Raw genomic sequence first — 7,231 nt, forward strand, 5'->3', positions numbered from 1 at the left:
TGTCACCTCACCTTAAATTAATAGGTTCCACTATTAAATTAAATAGCCCCACCATCACCTCACAAATAAATTAATAGCACCCACCATTTAATAACTAGCTCCGACTCTCAGTCAATCATTAAATGAATAGCCTACCTCCCACCAAAATTACAGTAGAGACCTCTCTTGTCAATAATTTGATAGCATTTATATTTAATAAATATACCCATTTCCCGCATCCATCACTGCCATTATATAATTCATGTTTAATAAAGAGACCTCATTCTCCTCAAACAGCCCCACATTCCATTAATAACCCCAAAACCACCACAGTATTAAATGTATGGTCCTATCACCCCATCTTAAATTAATAGGCCCACCAATAAATTAAATTGCCCCACTATAACTCCACAAATAAAATAGCACCCATTAAATAATAAGACCCTACCTAAACACCACCATTAATTAAATAGCCCACCTCCCACATTATATTAAGACCCCCCACATTACATTAAGAACCCCCCTCACACTCACACATTACATTAAGAACCCCCATCACATTCACACACTATGTTAAGAACCCCCACCTTGCTTCCATCCCTCACACTCACACAATATATTAGCATACCACTCCCCTCACACTTACCCTGTTTCATCCACTGTGCTGCAGACAGCCTCTCTTGTCGATCTGCATTCAATACTTGGGATGGTCCCAGAGGAGGTGCCAGCCACCAACTATCCCCCAGCTCACTGTCACCTGGCCTGGTCCGGAGGGCTCCCTGACAGAGGGTTGGAGGGTACTTGCCACCCATCTCCCCCAACCTTAAAAACCAGGAGGCTGATAACCACCCCATAGCCTCCATACGTAAATAAATAATTTTTATATTCCTTAAATCCCCCCTCCACAAAAAAAAAAAAGATATTAGGCGGCCTACTTGGAGAAGTCCTGGTAGGTTCTATGGTAAATCTGCCCCTGGATGTAGTTACACATTAAATTAGTTACTTTAAACAGATCAGTGTCAGCTTGCATTATCTAAGATAATATGTGAATAATAATTTATATATATATTTTAAACTATATGGTTTCATTTTTGTTTGACATGTATAATGTATCTCTCATTTCACCAGCCAAGCAATTGAGCAACTAAAAAATATATTTAGGAAAATGTGTTTTTTTTTTTTAATTATTATTTTGATATTATAAATTGCTATCTACAAGTACAGTGGAGTATTATTGAGTGATATTTAATGCTCTTGTGGAAATGAGCTGCATGAGGCAATGATAATTTTGAATAATCAGAGGTTCCTTTATTAAAAACAAAGTACAGATGAGTTTATCATAATGCTATGTGGCATAAAGAATCATGCAATCTTATAATAGATCTGCCACTGAGCCCACAATGGGTTATATAACTTAACAAAGATATAATGACACGAGTAGTACATTCTTAAACTTTATCCTACATTGTTAAAAGAAGACATGCACATTACATAAAAAATATCTTCCACTGAAAATACAAAGAAGCATAATATAATAGCAGATATATAGAGAAGAACAGGTTTGACTATTGTCTAGTTGTCACATACATTTGACACTTGACAGGACATTTACTATAGCTAACATATTTTTTCTCTTGAGAATCAAGGCCAAATTACTGTAAAAACTGTATTTGTCACGTATTTTCACACAAACATCTTTCTATTCTGCCCCTAAATTGAAAGAAGTTTGTTCTATGTAACACTTACCATTTAACTCTAGCAATGTATCCTTCTATTTATAGGAAATTACTTAATATAATATATTATCATTAGTTACTGTGCAAATAAAGTTGACAGATCTGGGTGCCTGGCTCATTGTCAGGTGGGGTGAAACTAATATCTCCCATTCTACTGTTGGGGGTTTAATCACAGCACTGATGATGCCAGGTGAGGGGAAAGAGAACGATCTAGCGCCCAGCCTGAAACAGGCAGTCAAAGTCTGGTGGCAAGGTTACCTGGTAATAAATCTAGTTGCCTGTCATGGAGCAGTGGAGAGCAGGAGGAAACCCAGTGACCCTGTAGCTATGGGACCAGGGGAAGATTCAAAATTATCCTGAAGGGTTATCTGTGCACTAGATTAGGGGTTCTTTATAACATTATTTATTGTGCCTATTTGAACTTACTTTTCTTCTATCTGTAGCCTATCAATACCCTGGCCATCAGATAAAGTGCAAATTGGAAAAAAACATGTTATTTGAAGCCTATTCTTTTCTCTTGATCTGTTGAAGTCGAACTGAGAAAAAGTTTCAGGGGAGAAATAGATTGGCAGTTCCCATCCATCAGATACATGAAAGGTGGTGGTAATAATCTGTACAATTTTCCCACTGCTATTTGAATGGTTGAAACTTTTGATCAATATCAACTTGGTGTCACAATAGGGTATAAGATGAAGTACACTTGCTGGAGTTAGCATAACTGAACTTGGAGGCGCGGAGTCTAACGCACATCTCTGGTCTTCACCAGGGACCCCCGCAAGGAGGTTTGGTCTTAATTGCTAAGGACGCGCATGTCACGGTTCTCCGAGTCAGTCGCCAGCGAAACATTGATGAAATACAAGAGTAGTCAGACGAACCAGGGTCAATACCAGCCAAAGGATGCAGTACAAAATCGGAACCAGAGGATAGTCAGATAGGCCAAGGTCAAACCAATGGAGCAGAATAGAGCCAATACAAAAATACGTAATACAAAGTGAGGTCAGACAATGTGGGTAAGATCCAGAAATGATCAGGAACAGGAACAGAATCCAGAAGGAGTGGTAGGACAAGCCAGGTCAGAACCAAATAGCCAATAACACAAAGAGAGCGCTGGTGTAGAGGAGACCTGATACTCTGGCACCCTAATAGATCCAGAGCAGGTATAAATAAAAGCAGGCTGAGGCTGATTGGTTCTCTCCCCGATGGTCAGTGGCATCACTGACCGCCGACAGCTGATCCGGAGCGTCCCCGCTGCCTAGCAACAGGGACGCAAGGAGAATGTTGGTGCTCTACTGCACAGCAGGAGAGATGCCGACTGGGGAAGCTGCGTCTCGATGCTAAGTGACAAGACGCGCCCGGCTGGAAGAGACAAGCTGCCGTCCCCGAGCAGAAAGAATACTGCGGGGACGGCGCCTGACACTTGGATTACATTTTATGAAGACATTATACTACTATATATTATAGTACTACATATAGAATGAGGATTGTTAAATACATGGCTCAGTGCGTTCCCGGATTGACTTTGTATTTACCTCTAGAGCAGTAAGGCAGAATAGGCATGCCATGGTTCCCTGCTTCTTCTCAGACCACAGAGTCATTCTCTTCCAGGAGGTTCTGATCCAGGCTCCTGGAAATTGAATTGTGCTCTGCTGGAAAGAAAGGATGTGTTAGAGGAGTTGAGGGATGGCTCCACCACATGGAAGAATGACAAATGTTATTTTGATTGCATGTCTGACTAGTGGGAATATGTTAAGGTCAAAATTTGCAGTTTCTTTCAAGCTGAATTTAGACAACAGGCATGTGAGAGGAGGATAATCTTTAGGAGACTGTAAAGACAACTGCAGTCCCTGCTGGATCTCCAATTTTGTAGCTGGGATTGAAAGGATGATCTGGTGGAGACCAAGGGGGGCCTGAAAAGGCACTTCACAACATCTTCTTTTCCAAGGTGGCGAAACTGGAGAAGGATGAGAAATGTAACTCTTTCTTTTTCAGAATACCTCCACTCCGGCCACATGCACCTGACTGAACTGCGAGATGAGACCGGCATTCCCTCAAAGGAGAATGAGGGTGTCATTGGAGTCATCACAGCCTACTACAGCAGCCTATACTCCCCTAAGACTACTGACAAGCCGGTGATTCATTCCTGTCAGATATCAATAACACTATTGATCATGAAGGTAAAGAAGTCATGAATACCCCCCTGGTGCTGAAGGAACTGCCCTCTGCAGCTAGATCTTTTAGGCTGGGTAGGATCCGGGCAGTGGAGCTATCCAAGTGGAGCTCTGTGTAGCGCTGTGGGTCCTCATTGGCCCAGACCTGCTAGAGCTGTATGAGGAGATGATGGTGGAGAGAAGAATGCCTCCTACTCTGAGGGAGGGAATGAATACGATCCTGTACAAACGCAAGGGGGAGAGGTATGACCTTAACAATTGGAGTTCCAACTCTCCTGAACGTGGACTAAAAGATCCTCCTCAAGGTACTAGCCAACAGGCTAAAGGATGTCATAGGGGAGATAGTTCATCAAGATCAGGCTTATGGCATTCCTGTTCGCAGGATTGCAGATAGCCTTATGCTGCTGAGAGATATGGACCATTACATCAAAGATCACCATGTACATGTGGCCCTGATTGTGCTTCTCATGAGTTTATGCGTAGGGCTTTGTGCAGATTTGGTTTGGGAGAAATGTTTTGTTCATATGTTTGCCTGATGTACCTTGACATTTACAGCTCAGTGTTGGTGAACAGTTGAAAGACTGACCCTTTTTCTGTTGTGTCTGGGGTAAGACAAGACTTCCCATCTTTCACCTCTCCTATTTGTTTGTGGTATAGAGCTCTTTGAGATGTGCATAAGACAGAATCCAGAGATAAAAGGCATCACAACATCGTGTCCAGACAGTCAAGAGGCCAAGTGCTCACTCTATATGGATGACATCATTGTCTTCTGCACTGACCAGTGTTCGGTGACAGCACTCGTCCAGACCTGGGAGAATTTCGGCCGAGCTTCAGGGGCAAACTCTGGGAAGTCAGAGCCGATACTTTTCGAGTAGTGACATCTGTCATCCTCCGCCCCTTGACAATCAAGTTTGGTGGAGAGAAAGGGGTTCTGAAGTGTTGGGAGGTAAGGCTGGCAACTGTGTGACAGAAGATTGGTCTGTGAAGCCTAATTGACCTCACCATTGAAGGGAAAGCACTGGTGTTACGCAACAAGATCCTTCCCATTCTGCATTACCAGAATAGAAACAGCCCAGCATATTTTTTGGGACTGCCCCACTGCACAGACACTATTGGAAGCCTTGAAACATAAACGTAAGGACAGTGTGCCCAGGACTTGCCTTTCATACCATTCAGTATTTTATAGATTATTTCCTGTCACCCATGCTCTTCGGGCAATCCAGGTGCCCTGACGCCTTATGAACTGTTTTAAGGATGCTACATGGCTAGCCAGGAATCGCCTCATTTTGAAAAGGGAGAAGATGACCATCCAGGACTGTCGCAGGCTGATCCACAGCCTGTTAAGAGACTATAACAACATTGACAGTCCTGAGGAAGAGGAAGATGATTGATTTTGTATCTGCCTACTCATTCTCTCCCATGTCTTTTAATAAAGCTTTCGGCTTGTGACTCCCTCTCACTTGCCCTCAACACATTTCCCCATCACTGTTTGAAGTTTTGTTGATATCTTTTGCCTTAACTTATTAACCCTTCCCTTATATGTGTCTGTCCTTCAATAAAGCTTTGGTCCAGTGATCCCTCCTTTCCCCCTTCACCTACCTCCCCCTCACATCCATTGCTTATTTGGAACTGTTGTGTAGTTAAAGTGATGTATGGTTAGTGCAGTACTTGATGTATTGTGTAGGATGTCCTATCTTGTACCTTACATCTTGCATTGTACTAAAAAGTATGTCTGATTATGTTTCACAGTGTATTGTGCTTCAGCTGCGCAGTAACGCAGTACATTTGAATGTAATTTGTTGTATGTTTTTTGCACCTTTATACAAAATAAAGATACTTTTTCAATAAAAAAAGAGGGTTAATTAATACAAAGGGGTAAATAAAGAACTATTTTTTAAAAGGTAATGGATGTTTGTCTTTTACTTTTTATAATTGTCCAATGCATTGGCCGTAACACTTACATGTAAGGCCTCTTACAATTAGCATATCCCAGTCTCCATCACTGCATTTGTTTGCTCCCCAACCACATCAAGGAGATTTGGCATATCAGTCATCCATTTCCCATCAGTAGAAGGGACCGAGTAAAGCACTACACTAGAGGCCATTTACCTCCCAAAAACTTGGGGGGGGGGGGGGGGGGTAAACTTGACAACTCACTGCACCAGTAGGCCAGCCCACCTTCTTGTCCAGCTGCACACCATGAAATGTACTTTCTTCAGGCAATAAATAACGTTAAAGTGCATAGGAGAAGGGGAACGCTATAAAAGAGCTCAGGTTTTAAACCCCTGCCTTCAAAATAAATGGGGAATCCTCACATTAAAGAAGGGAATCCCTTCTTTCAAATAAAGGTGCATCTGTTTAGTTATTGTGTGCTGGTTATTTTTGCTCAGCAGACAATAAATGACACTGAGGTAAATAGAACAGGAAGATCTAAATGACTCAGATCTCAACCATTCTGACCCTGACGAAAATTGGTTACTCTCAACTTAAAGAAGAGAGTCCCTTGTTTCAATCAGGGTGCCCCATTTTTATTTTCATTTAAAAAAAAGATTTTAACTGAAAGGGGCATCTTGTAGTGAAATGAGGGTATATTTACTAAACTGCGGGTTTGAAAAAGTGAAGATGTTGCCTATAGCAACCAATCAGATTCTAGCTGTCATTTTGTCGAATGTATTAAATAAATGATAACTAGGGGCCTGTTTTTTCATGTAGCACACAAATATCAACTTTAAATTTCAGTGGTCAAATAAGCTATCAAGTATTTGTGTGCTATATGAAAAAACAGTCAGTATTTAACTTATGTGGAAACAGGATACTAATTTGCAGCCCTTGCATTGTAACATGGTTTTGTCCAGGAGACTGAAATAAGAAGTTTCTTAAGTTAAGATCCTTAATGAATCAGGCCCATGAATCTGATTGGTTGCTATAGGCAACATCTCCACTTTTCCAAACCGCAGTTTAGTAAATATACCCCATTATTCTGATCTCCACATCTGCCCCTTAAAAAAGGGGCCCAATAGTTTTAAAGAGTGATATCCCCTCTTTCAAACTAGTTTACTCCTTTTTATTTCTTGTCTGGTGGTCAACAGTGAGCACCAGTCAAAAACCCCAAAATATTTATGCAAATACAAGAGGGTCTGTATATTACTCATGACCATCACACAAAGAAACACATATTTATTTAAAAGAAAGTGGTAGGTGTATATTTTTATATTGGCAACCCTTTACGTTAAGTCAACCCATACAAATGTATGTTATCTGATGAAGGTAATGGCCAGGGCATTGACTGATTACATGGTGAACAAAAGTCAGTAAGTCCCAATAGGCTCTATTCTTGTTGGGAGACCA

The sequence above is a fragment of the Mixophyes fleayi genome, chromosome 1 (assembly GCF_038048845.1).
Source record: "Mixophyes fleayi isolate aMixFle1 chromosome 1, aMixFle1.hap1, whole genome shotgun sequence".
Classification (NCBI taxonomy): domain Eukaryota; kingdom Metazoa; phylum Chordata; class Amphibia; order Anura; family Limnodynastidae; genus Mixophyes; species Mixophyes fleayi.